The 13,337-nt window shown below is 48.1% G+C and overlaps 1 protein-coding gene across 1 annotated transcript in view; it reads right to left on the reverse strand.

The window, feature by feature from the left end:
• PIK3CD (phosphatidylinositol-4,5-bisphosphate 3-kinase catalytic subunit delta) overlaps positions 1 to 2,803 on the reverse strand; it is a 66,224-nt gene extending 63,421 nt beyond the window's left edge. The window contains exon 1 of the mRNA XM_037881471.2: positions 2,652 to 2,803. The gene's annotated coding sequence lies outside the window, so the exon portion shown is untranslated. The remainder of the gene's footprint in view (positions 1 to 2,651) is intronic.
• Positions 2,804 to 13,337: the final 10,534 nt, after the last annotated feature.

Here is a 13,337-nt window from a genome sequence, read left to right on the forward strand (position 1 = left end):
CGTTATGTTGCAGAGCAGCCACACAAAAAGTTCAATGCTTAGGCTCACCTTTCCAGAGCATGTGGTCCAAGATGAGCTGTTTTGCACTCCTGCATTCCCCAGGTGAAATAGGGGGCAGAGGGCAGGAAAAGAAAACAGAGAGGAGAGAACCCAGTACAAACAGTCTTGTCTACACAAGAAAATCAGACTAGTTTAATCAATTATTTTAGAAAGTGATTTAGTCATATCACTGCAACCCTCCTGCCTGAGCATACGACTGGCACTAAATACTAGAGCTGGTCAGAAAAGGCTTTCATCACCCTGCCCCGCTCCCCTCCACACACACACAGAGAAAATGCTGACTTTTCGTCACAAAACCAAAACCTGAAAAACTTCTGTCAACATTTTTATCAGTTTTAGCGGATCTTGGGGGGGCCGGAGGGGGGGGTTCCAAAAGTTTTTGGCTGAAAACCAAAAAGCTTTTGTCTGGAAAAAAAATTGTTTTTCCAGATTGAAACAGTTGGTTCTCAAGTTTTGGGGCATTCTGATGTTTAAAAAATAACTGTTCAGGGAAAGCAGATCCTCTCTGAGAAAACGTTTAATAAAAAATAAAAAAAATTTCCAATGGGGGGAAAAAATTGACAGAAATTTGCCACCACCCACACATCAGAGTAAGTAGAGATGGAGACACACCGCAAAATTCACTTGCAGATTTTGAACCACTACTGGGCTTGGCATTTTCTGGTCTAGGGTTTTGATTTGGGCTCCACTTCAAGATACTAACAAGGAGAGAAGATCACATAAGAACCTAGAGAGAATAAACTAATTGACAGGCAAGTTGGGCGCTGAGAGAGTCAAAAAGAGATGGAGTTGATTGTTAGCAATCAGGTCTCAGGCTCCAGGTCTTAGAAAAGATGAATATATAAAGACTTAATAATAAGGAAAAAGGAACTAGAAAAAGGAACCAGAAAAAGGAACCAGCTTCCTCTTCCCTGTACTAAATACCCATGCTGATGGCAGATTGATACCCACTCCCCAACATCCTACCTCAGCTCAAATGTCTCCTCTGTGCTCAGAGATCTGGAGCTTAAGCACCCCTGCTGCAGCAGATTTAACTCCAGAGAAGAGCTCTTTGATGTGGCTTAGACAAAGAACCATGCTGGCTAGTGCCTATGGCTCACCACTGCCCTCTGCTCGATGAAATAGCAGGCGAGCTCACTTCTAGGTCATAAGCCCTAATACTGCTCCAGGTAATGGAGATTCTCCCTGAGCCCAAGGGGTAAAGGCCTCTACTTCTGGAGCAGAACACCAGTTGTCACCATTAAGTGGTGCAGGACCATAGCATGCAGAAGAGCAACATCTAGGTCCTAGGTTACGTTACAGCAGTTGAAAAAAGCAACGCGTGAGAAGTTAAACCAGCCTGAGACGCCTTAGATGTCTGCCTTTTATATGAGGCGCAGCTTAAAGGTCTCAGGGAGGCTTGTGAGTCTCTCCAGGCAGCAAACATATGACACACCACCTTGAAGGTGTCCCCAATGAGAGTGTTTCCTCTCCACTGCGCTGACCACATATTCACTCACTTACTAGTCTCTCAGGGTTACTTCAGGACGCTCTGAGGAACTGAGATATTCACCCAGCTGTGTAAAGACGAGTTTGCAAAAAACAGGCACGCATTAAATAACATAGCCAGCTGCTACACCTGTGATTATTATGTGGCAAAAGCAAAGAGCTTCAGAGACCCTTTGACACTAAAAATATATCCTGCCTCCTTCTCAGACTTCTCTTTTTTAAGAGAAGCACACTGCTCTCTGTGCTGTTTCCCAGCCTAATTTGTCTCTCTTGATAATTCAGAAGCATCTGCTCTGGGGCCAAATGCAGCCTCTGGCATAAAACTTCTTCTGATGCCACAGGGGTCTTTAGAGAGACAGGTGGGTCCTTCAGATCCTGAAGAAGAGCTCTGTGTTGCACAAAAGCTTGTCTCTCTCACCAATAGAAGTTGGTCCAATAAAAGACATTCCCTTATCTGCGTTGTCTCTCTAATATCCTGGGACCGACATGGCTACAACAACACTGCGTACAATATATGGGTCTTTAACACACTGTCACTGTAGAATCTAGGTATAATATCTATGTAGAGATCATTCTGTGCCGATGGTCCACGCTCTCTGCATTCCTCCATGTACATTATTTATTCATAGGGTTGCTTCTTCCTTTGAAACGTCATCTATTGCTGCTGATTATTCCCCACACTCTATTTGTGACATTTCTGGATTGTGCAGTTAAGAGCCTTGCCTAAGGTCACACAAGTAGTATCTAGCAGAGCATGGAACAGAGGCTACCTCTGACTCCTGGCCTTAATGCAAGACAATCCTTTCCCAGACCACATGTAAAACATCCACAGCAATAAAGAATGCCTGAACAGGGGAGACTGGGGAAAGGAGGACAGGTGGCTCAGCAAATTGGTAATCAGTAGTGGGAACATTTCCGCTGCTGGATCAGATCCAGCCCAGGTCTGGAGTAACTGAAGGGTATTGACAGCTGATGGAATTTCAGACACCAACGCTATAACAAAGGAGATGGAGAAGTACGTGCCCTACGCTCACTCTTCGCACAGCAGCAGTACCCCTCGTCTCCCACAGCTCCCCCTTTGCAGAACTGTTGCCGTCCCTCACCTCTGATCATCCAGACTCTCTCACCCCATTTACCAGCAGGCTCCGTGCACTGGAGTAGAGGAAGGATTTCCGCAGGATGGACTGGAAGCAGCACCACATGAGCTGTTGGAGCTGTTGTAGAAGGCTCAGTGCCTGGTTCCACTTGGATTGTTCAGCAAGGGAGCATCACAGCAACTCTCCCCACCCATTCTGCTGCCCCTCCTCTGCAGTCTCTGGCTAACTGGAGGGAGGAGGTGGCCAGAATCGGGTATATTTGCAAACATACTGTGCACGGCACCTGAAGCCGCCCCTCTTGCCCGCCCCCCCGTGTGCCATACTGGGGAAACCAAGGCGCTTGTCAGGTGTATTGGCAAGGGCCACATGATCCACAGAGTTCAGAGGAATGAAGCCTTCCAATCAGGTAGCAAAGCACCCACAAGCTCATGGAACACTTATTGTAGAATCATAGAAATGTCCAGCTGGAAGGGACCTTGAAGTCTTCTAGTCCAGCCCCCTGTGCTGAGGTAGGATCAAGGAAACCTGACAGGGGTTTGTCCAAACTGTTCTTAAAGACCTTCAAAGATGGGGATTCCACAGCATCCCTTGGAGACCTATTCCAGAGCCTAACTGCCCTGAGTTAGAAAGTTTTTCCTAATATCTAACCTAAATCTCCCATGCTACAGATTAAGCCCATTGCTTCCTGGCCTACCTTTAAATGGCCTTCTCTTGGCCCTGGCTCAATTGTGAGTGGCTTCCACTCTTGATCCTCCTCTAGGGGGGCAGCCATGGGCCCCCGTCGGTTAAACAAAGGAAGGGGAGAACACATGTTCTCCCACCCCACCTGCTCCCTCTGGTTCCAGCACCCTTGCCTGCATGAGGCGAGTTGGCAATCGCAGCAGCACAGTAGCTAGTGGACAAGCCTCCTTTCACCACAAGCCCCCCGTCACACTGGATATGGATAGAACCGAGCCGCCCTGTTGGCAGTTTCAGCAGAAAACCTAGGACTGAATGGTCAGCAACTCCTTCCCATTGCTTTGTGGTCAGTTTTAGGGCATGTGAGCAGGGCAGTGTGTGGGAAGCTTGCACTGCTCTCTCTTGTGTCATAAAGAACAAGAAATAGAGGAAGAGACCAACAGAAAACACATATCAGCAGAACCTGATTCTTAAAACACAGGTTTAAGTTTTGCATGAGGAGTCAGCAGCTGTGATTGCCATGTACAAATTCCCCAGAAGTTTCCGAGAGACTTCATGTTACCAAGAGACACGAGGCATTTCCTGTAGATAAGAACCCTCATAGGGAGAGTCACTGATACTTAGAAACAAGTTACAATGTTCCCTGCAAGAGCCTATCAATACTAACCGAATTATCCCCAACCACCTTCATGGTGCTGACTCTCCATGGATGGAAGAATGATCAGCAGCACTTCTCTCAGTTGCAAGTGCTCAGAATCCACCTTTTGGCTACACACCTGATTTTCCACTCATGCTACTTCCCTGCTTTTATGCTGGGATACTCCCTTCGGTGGTCCTTCATCCATGCTGGGTCCCGTACGCAGGGCCAGATTATCGCATGGGCTTTAGGGGCTGCAGCCCAGGGCCTCGGGCTAAGGGGGCCCGGAAAAAAATAATAATAATAATAATTATATACAATTCAGCGGTCACCAACCCATCGATCTTGGAGCCTCTCCCAGTCGATCGCAATCTCCAGGCCACTAAAAGTCCAGCGGCACAGCAGGGCTCAGGCAGGCTGCCTGCATGACATGGCCCCACGCCACTCCCGGAAGTGACCGGCTGCTGGCACATCTGTGCGGCCTCGGGGGGAGGGAGGGGGAGGTGGCTCCACGTGCTGCCCCTTCCCCCAGCACCGCCCCCGCAGCTCCCATTGGCCAGTTCCCAGCCAATGGGAGCTGCGAGGGCAACGCTTGCAGACATGGTCAGCACACGGTGACACGCTGTCTCTCTCCCCTGGGGGTGCGCAGAGACGTGCCAACAGCTGGCCGCTTCCAGGAGCGGCGTGGGGCCATGGCATGCAGCATGCCTAAGCCCAGCTGCACTGCCGCCAGCCGGGAGCCACCTGTGGTAAACGCCTCCTGGCCAGGGCCTGCACCTTGCACCCCCTCCTGCACCCCAACCCCCTGCCCCAGGTCAGAATCCCCCTCCTGCACTCAAACTCCCTCCCAGAAAGAAACTATTATACCAGCTGTTCTAAAGTAAGAAGTAGGCTATTTTGAATTAACTGAACTATATTCTACATGTTTTAAGACTGAAATGTAACCACAGAGCAGCTTTATGTTAATTAAAAGGCAAGTTTAGTATAGCGTTAATAGCCTTGATGCCATAATTGTGATCATTTTGTTTTAAATTAGGAAAAAGACTTGTATACAGGTGCCCCACAAAATCTAATAGCCCTGGGCCCACAGGAGAGTTAATTTGGCCCTGCCCATATGTCAGTTGTTCTTCACTCCCTGCAAGGAACTGCCCGTCAGAAAGCTGAGGGTTGTCAATTTGGCAGCAGTTTTCTCCAATGAATAAAGCATAGTAATAGCTTCATTGCTCTTCTGGGTTTATCACATGTCTCTTTAAAATTGATGAGGGTTATAGAGAAGGACATTGGAAAGAGAGGGGGTTTGACTCCTGTGTACACCTAGCCAGCACAGAAAGCAGACACATGGGACTCTCTGCTAAGATCACGACAGAGCAGTAGCTAAACTCTAGACATGGGAGAACATAAAAATGGCCATACTGGCTCAGAATAATGGTCCATCTAGATGGGGCAGATGTCCGCTGGGAACCAGAGAGAGAGCCAAGAGCCAAGCAGATGAATAAAACAGTATGGCTGGACATCTTGAAGACCGAAGTGTGACATGTTCCCCCCGGGGTGCCACCTGGAACTGGGGTACCACTGAGCCCTCTGACCCATCAGCCTGGGCTCCCTCTCACACTGTGCTGCTGTGACAAATTGCAAAGCCCTCCAAGCTTGCACTTCTACCAGCATTCACACAGGAAGGGGCACACCAAGCTGCAGTCACATGCAGGCTCTCTAACCACCAGCCTAGGACCCCGGAGCAGTGCCATCCTGCCCTAGTCAAATCTGGCTAATATATGGGTTTAACACACGGTTTGCCTCTCCCTCCATGTGAGGAGGACCATGCACACGTGTGGTAACCAAGCTGAGATTTTCCCCAGACACCTTAGTCAAACGCTCACCGGTTTGGATTAAAACATAAAATAAGTTTATTAATGACAAAAGGATAGATTTTAAGTGATTATAAGTGATCAGTGCAAACAGATCAAAGCAGATTACCTAGTAAATAAACAAAACCACAAACTGAGTTTAACACACTAGATAGGTAGGATATGAATTAGCAAATTCTCACCCTGAGTAATAAACAGGTTGGCAGATTCTTAAGGCACAAGCTGCCTTGGTTTTGCAGCTTGGTTTTCCCAGGTTTCATACACAGGCTAGAAATCTCTTTTAGCCTGGGACCATCACTTCTCCCTGTTCAGTCTTTTTTCCCTCAGGTGTTTCCAAGTGTTGTTGTTGTAGGGAGAATGAGGTCCCCCCCATGATGCCATTTTCCCCCTTTTAGATCTTCTTCCCACTTGCTGGAAAGCTCTTTAGCTGTGTCCTGGATCAAACAGTTCCCATTGTGCAGTGCTATCTCTGAGAGGTTTCTGTTGTACACAGTTCCTGGGGTAATCCTTGTGCTTGTGTGCATTTTCTCAATGAGCCATTCACATTGTTTGGCCTTTTTACTGTTGTACCTGAAAGGCTGCTTGTGGGTGTTTCCAACCTCAAACAGGTTTCAGTAACACACACAGAGCCAAACTTCATAACTTCACATATGATGATAGCACACACAATCCAACGAGATATTAATGTCTAGCAGATCAAGACTTTTAAAAAGATACCTCACAAGGCACACTTTGTACAAAACATGTCCTAATGACATGACAGTGGTGAATATTGGGGTGCCAGGGTGTCACACAAAGAATCTAAAAGGGCACCACACAGACACTCACACCACAAGCAGTAGGGACACCTCGTTTACATTTATGACACAATAGACTCCCATTACTTGAGCCTATTAGCTATATGTCTGTATCACAGAAGACAGTTACTTCTGCCAACATATCTGAGACCACAAATAATACAGTAGCCAGGTCATTCTTGTGCCAGTGTCCTTGAATTGAACTATCCACTGTTTTGTAATCTTATGAAAAAGGAAATTGTTAACACCCACCAGAAAGCTGGCATTCAGGAACCAGGAGGTACCAATATTCTGACCAAATCCCTTTGTTACCCTGGAACTGCTTCAGGTAGAAGAAAGTCACGGAGCCCCTCACATACTTAGCAAGTGTTTGCATACCCTGCTCTCTCCCATCTTCACACCTGTGACATCTGAGGTCAGAAAAGGGCCAAGAAAGTGGCATTTTATTTGTAGGGGTTTTGGGGGGATAACAACTGTATAGAGGGTACCTCCACTTCTGGGATCTGCACCCACACAAATTAGAATGTTCATTTTTAGTTCCCTCCTGCCTTAGAGTAAGTTAATTTAAAAAAATTGCTCTATTATTTTCCCTCCTCTTCTGTTTCAGGTTGGATCCTTCCCCATGCCTTTGATATGGGCTCTGTATCTGGCTTTATTCCCCTCTCTGCCCCTTTGCCTGCTGCTACCTTGGCTTATTATTTTACATGGCTCAGTAATCAATGCAATCTCTCCCCTTTTCTTCCTACAGCAGCTGCTCACAGATGACTTCCCATCCACCACCTACTAAGGTGGTGAACCATTGCTAGAGCAAGCTCATTCCCTTTGTAGCTAACGTCCCCATTTACCTTTCTCTGAGCCCTGCTGCTGTCAGCCAAAGGGACAGCTTTTTTCAGTCAATGGGAGTCGGAGGGCACTCAGCTACATCCAGCATCAGAGCCATAGGGTATGTCTACGCATTGAGCTGGAGGGGTAAATCATAGCTCCAGTAGACAAACCTACGCTGGCACCCTTTGGCTGACAGCAGCCGGGCTCAGAGAAAGATAAATAGAACAATTAAATAGAGCAGGGTTCCTTGGTTGCCAGAGTCAATGGTGTAGGAAAAAAAGGGGGGGAGAGACCGCATCAATCATGGGGCTTTGTAAAAATAGAGCATAGTGCGGGTAGCCGCTCCCAGTATGTACCCATTGTCTTGGACGGGTATGCACTCGGCGTGGCTAGCCCCTCCCGCCAGTCATGCGGATGCTATTTTTACCATGCTAGCTGCTCTACAGAAAGTCCTGTCCACACTGCATCCTCAACCCACTTGGCTCCAGCCTGGACTGAACACAGTTGTTTATCTCCATTCTGCCAAAATTTTGCTTCTGAACAGTTTGCTTTTTTTTGGCTCTAGCCAACACATTTGCATCACTTAGTCATGGTGGACAAGATTGTCAATTCTGTAACAACCGTGCTAGCCAAAGTTGGGCGAGACCTGCCTGCTGCAGGGCTTCCTGCACCTTCCTGTTGGCCACCATCAGAGCACGACACTGGACCAGATGGATGGTTCAGCACGGTTGTAACCACAGTGTGTATGAACCTGGGCGTGTCACAACTGTCCAAGGCTGCAACTTTGCAGGTTTGGATCTGACAAGTCCTAGTATGGACCTTGTAGATTTGCTATGGGCAGGACCTCAATCTTGCTCATAGCAGACCATTTCTTAACAGAGATTACCTTCTGGAAGCCTTCCTTCCTATTATGGCTGAACAACATCCATGTGACAGGTACTGACATCACTCACATGGAAAAGTAATACCAGGAAAGTATTTAATGGATTTTTAGCTTCTTTGAATGCTATATAGCAGCTGCAGATGAGGAGGAGGAAGAACCAGCACCATTCAATCACCCACAGACTACGCACAAGTGCTCCATGGACCAGAGTTTGGGACTCACCTCTCTGAACAGTTCACTCATTTTCCAGCGTTTGCACAAGTTGCTAGCACTTAGGTTAGGGCAGCCTGTAGCTTTACCACCTCAGGCTGTGAGCTTGCCTGGTCTCACAAGCTAAACAAGACTGGGCCTGCTTGGTATTTGGATAGGAGACCTCAGATGCTGCTGAAAACAGTGCTGGCAATCCAGAACTTAACCCAACGCTCCCAGGATGGTGTGCGTGTGTGGTGTGGTGGACACAGGACACTATGGGGATGCTGATGGAACTGTCGTTCAAGCTCTGGCCACTTGTGGTCCAGGATCTCATGGGACTTTCCACAAGAGGCCAGTGCCCTGGGCAAATTCCAGCTCAACAATTGCAGTCATATCTCCTGAAATATTGTTGTATCATTCCAGCTTTCCCTGCTGGTAGCCCTGCTCTGAGCACTCTCCTGGGCCAGGGACAGTGTGAAGGAGTGATGTTCCTTGGAGCAACATGTGCCTATGCCAGCACTCCAGTCTCGGAGATTAGGTAGCCCCTTTCACATGGGCATGGCCCCACATGCAGCTGCAGGTGCCTCTTGGGATGCATCAGTGGGGAATGCTAGGCCTGAAGGCAGAGGCGCCTCCGTGCCCACTAACCTCCTCCTGCCCCAAGCTGTCCTCTCAGTCACTTGCAGCTTGTTGTTTCAAAGAGCAATGGTGTGAAAAAACAGGAAGTCAGCCAGAGGAGAGAGACAGAAGAAAGATCAAGGCAACAAGCAGCAGCAGTTGCAGCAGCTCCCCGCTCCTTTCCCCTCCCACCCCATTACCACAGGCCCCTCTCGGTGAGACGTGCCACACCAACTCTGACGGGAAACTGGTTACGCTGCAGTGTGACCAGAGAGCCTCAGAGAGGGGAAATCCAGCAGCCTGAAGGGAAATGCTTCTCACAAACCTATATAGACTCAAGGGGTTTTTGTGTTAAAATTAAAAAGGGCGAAAAAACAAACAAACAGGGCTGCGGTACGGCAAGGGCTCACGGATCCCCAGCAGCACGGGTTATTAATACAATTCCTGGCAGACCCCGGGCCAGAAATGGACTGAATGAGCGGCAAAACTAAGAAGAGGGAGCAGAGCCCCAGAGCTTGGCGTCTCACACCCACTCCTGCGAGATCTTCATGGCTGCTCGGTCAGACCCAAGTCCTCGGACCATGCATAGTCCATGGTGGACGCTGGGAACTCCACCGGGGCAAGGTGGAAGGGAACTGTGCTGCCATGACTCCACCCTCCTCTCTCCACAGATACAGGTGTCCAGTGACCCCATCCTGCATAGAGAAGAAATAGCGAGCGACTGTACGAGTATGGGGGGCCACCTGCAAAGCTGGAGCCTCTACTTCTAGGAGTCCGATGGCAGCTCCCTCCCCATTCCCTTTGAATCCCCTTGCTTTTCCCTCTTTCACTGGTAAGCGTGGTCTCTCCTGGGCTTCCTCTCTCTCGCCTTCTGTTACTAGCCTTCCCTTGGGCTGCCAGCCATTCCACTCCCACTATCATCTCCTCGCCCCCGCAGCTGTTCACTGCTCCAGATGTTCTAGGCTAGATTGTAAGAAGTGACTAAGGATTTGGGGCACCCAAAATCACCAATTGCGCTCTAAAACCTTGGTCTCTGTATAGTGACCATGGGACATGGTAGCTCCTGCCGTAACAAGTGCCATCCCCAGCACAGACTGTGCTGTTCCACTATGCAGCCCCCTGCTCTTCCCCCTGGTGGTGCTGCTCTTCACTGCCATTGTGTCTGTTCTTTAGTCCTTTCCGTAGCTCAGCCCTCCTCCAACAATCTAGCTGGCCATTTATGGGGTTAACGGTTGGATGAGAAACTGCCAGCTACAGCCCTGTGACCCACCCCTCTCCAAGCTAGCCATAAAGGGACAGGATTTGGCAGTCAACTAGAACTTCCAAAAGTTGCATTTGCCATAGGTCACACTCCTGTGGCCATGGAGGACCTGAAATTAACTCCCTCAGAGGCCACTCTTCTCCCTTGTCAATACTGAGCACTTTCCTTTATCCCCAATGTGCTGGATTTGTAGCTTCAAATGCCTACTGAGGATCTGCAGCAAACCACAGCACCTTCCATGAAATCAAGTGGGGTAACAGCCTTTGGCTCCTTTAGTACAGCCATTTAATTACTGAGCGGCTCTCTCCTTCCCTCTCACCTAGTCGTGTGCACCCACCGAAGATGGAAGGCGAATCCTCTTGCCCTGTGGCCCCTCAGAATTCAGAGATCACCAGTGATTTCTGAGAGGAGGGAGAGGCCTCTATTCTGAGGAAGTCATCATTGTTCATGGCCTTATCATTTCACCATTGTACATGACACAGAGATTAAGGAGTGGGGAGAAGGGAACTGAACAGCTAGGGACAAAAAGTCAGTGTGGGTGGGAAAGCCAAACAATCCACTGCACAGACCAACAGCCAACATCAATGATCCTTAAAAAGAAAAGAAGTACTTGTGGCACCTTAGAGACTAACCAATTTATTTGAGCATAAGCTTTCGTGAGCTACAGCTCACTTCATTGGATGCATACTTTGTGGAAAGTATAGAAGATCTTTTTATTTATCGTGTAGCTCACGAAAGCTTATGCTCAGATCTTCTATACTTTCCACAGTATGCATCCGATGAAGTGAGCTGTAGCTCACGAAAGCTTATGCTCAAATAAATTGGTTAGTCTCTAAGGTGCCACAAGTACTCCTTTTCTTTTTGCGAAATACAGACTAACACGGCTGTTACTCTGAAACCTATCAATGATCCTTATTTATACAGTTGCTCAAAGGGTTGCCAGCTTCTTCGCTTTATTGCCATGACCAGCTGCTTCTATTTTTACACTGTACAATTAACTGGATAAAGTAGGAGCAATAGAAACAATATTACAAGGAGCTCAGTGATGCTGAAGGGAAACATGCTGGCCTTGTGCCTCTGCAGACCCAGGCTCCAATTCTGATAAGGTTGCAGGAAGAATGCATTCGATGACCTTTATTGGACAACTGGGTTCATAGCATGAAGCCACCAAACAACCTAGTACAGTTCAGAATGATTGACAGCTTCTCCTCAAGATGATGATAGTTAGCAGTGTTGCAGGTCAAGACTTAAGTGCATTGGCAGAGCTGGGGGCGGGGGGACACCAGTGTAGCACCTCTCTGCACTATGCCTGACTTCAGTGGAAGTCACCCTGCTGGGTTTTGTGGGTTGCAAGTCTCTTGTACACACACACGAGGGTAGAGTTGTGCAATGCAAAAGCAGAATGCTTGTAACAGTGCAGATGTCCCTCACTGCCACAATTTCTCAGGTACTCATTTTGCATGTTACTAAACTCAGCATGGGTGACAGACGCTGTCTGGTAGAAGAGGGAAAGAGACAAGAGAAGAGAGGCTACCAGAGCAGCACTGCAGGATCAGTTTGGATCTCAGATCCATACAGCCTTCATCAGATCTCATGAGTCACGCAAAATTGCATCCACATGTACCAGCGTCTGCACTGTACGAGTGCAAATACCTGCATGCATGCTTTTAAAAAATCCTAACACCTGTACGCATAGAATTGTTGGGCTTTGCACCTGCAAAACCCCTTTGCCCTACTGGGTGTTGTGGGTAGAAAGTCTCTTACACATGCAAGTGTAGAATTGTTCAAGTGCACACACAGGGTGAGTACACTACAGCTGGGGTACATATGTGAAAACACAAATGGCAACTAGGGGACAAAACATGCCCTGAATGCAAACCTGACACTCACACAGTTTAAACTGCTGCTAGACCTGCCATGCAAAATCCACACTTGTTCTTCTTGCACAGAGAGCACCCCCTAGTGTAGCTAAGTGGGGAAAAAAGCTGTCTGTGTCATCCTATTCTAATCCCTAGTGGGGGAAATGCAACTAACCATTTCTGGATTTGTTTTTAAAGGTCTTCATATTGCTCACACAGAGGGCTGTGGCTGACGACAGACACAGCTTGGTTTATCTGCAGGACTGACAACAATAATGGCAATTATTTTATTTTCTTCAAATGATATAGACCTGAAGAGATCAGCATTTAAACAGAAACATACAGGGACACAGACGCAGGAGGAGGAGGAGATTTACCAACAAAAGACTCACAGCTTTAACAGGAATATAAAACCCACCGAGGATGGCCCCAAATACTCCTGAACAGCTAGACCAGCTTCAGGCCAGCCTCCCAGGCTTTGACAAAGCCAGTATTCCCATGGCAGGCATGGAGAACGACAATACTTGGCAACCCTATAAAAGACCTCGGCATAAAAGGATCTAATTGCTCACTGATGGGGCATGCCTCTTTCCTCACCACCTGGGAAGTGGGACAGACCGACTGCAGCATGAGAAACACCAGAGGAGACAGTGGAAGGTCCAGTCCTTGGCATTAACCTCTGCACAACAGCGTCCATAACCCCAGCATCATGACCGCAGGGCCCGAGTCACATGGGCCCTGATTAGGGATACCGTGGGTGCCATTTCTGTTGGCTGGTCCATACACATATCCAAGCACCTTAATTGAAATTAATTTAACCCAGCCTAGCCGAATCCATCACAAAGATCTCGGGACCAGGTCCTGAGACAGGGTCAGCAGCAGAGGATTCTCATTTATCTGTAGCTCAGTAACAACAACAGATATGGTTTCCGAGCTCTTCTCCCACAGGATGAGGGACCCACGCCCCACGATTTTCAGAACCTCCCTCTAGATAAGATTTGCTTACAACTGTAGGGATGAAGTGAGCTGTAGCTCACGAAAGCTCATGCTCAAATAAATTGGTTAGTCTCTAAGGTG

Source organism: Chelonia mydas, chromosome 18 (assembly GCF_015237465.2).
Source record: "Chelonia mydas isolate rCheMyd1 chromosome 18, rCheMyd1.pri.v2, whole genome shotgun sequence".
Lineage (NCBI taxonomy): Eukaryota > Metazoa > Chordata > Testudines > Cheloniidae > Chelonia > Chelonia mydas.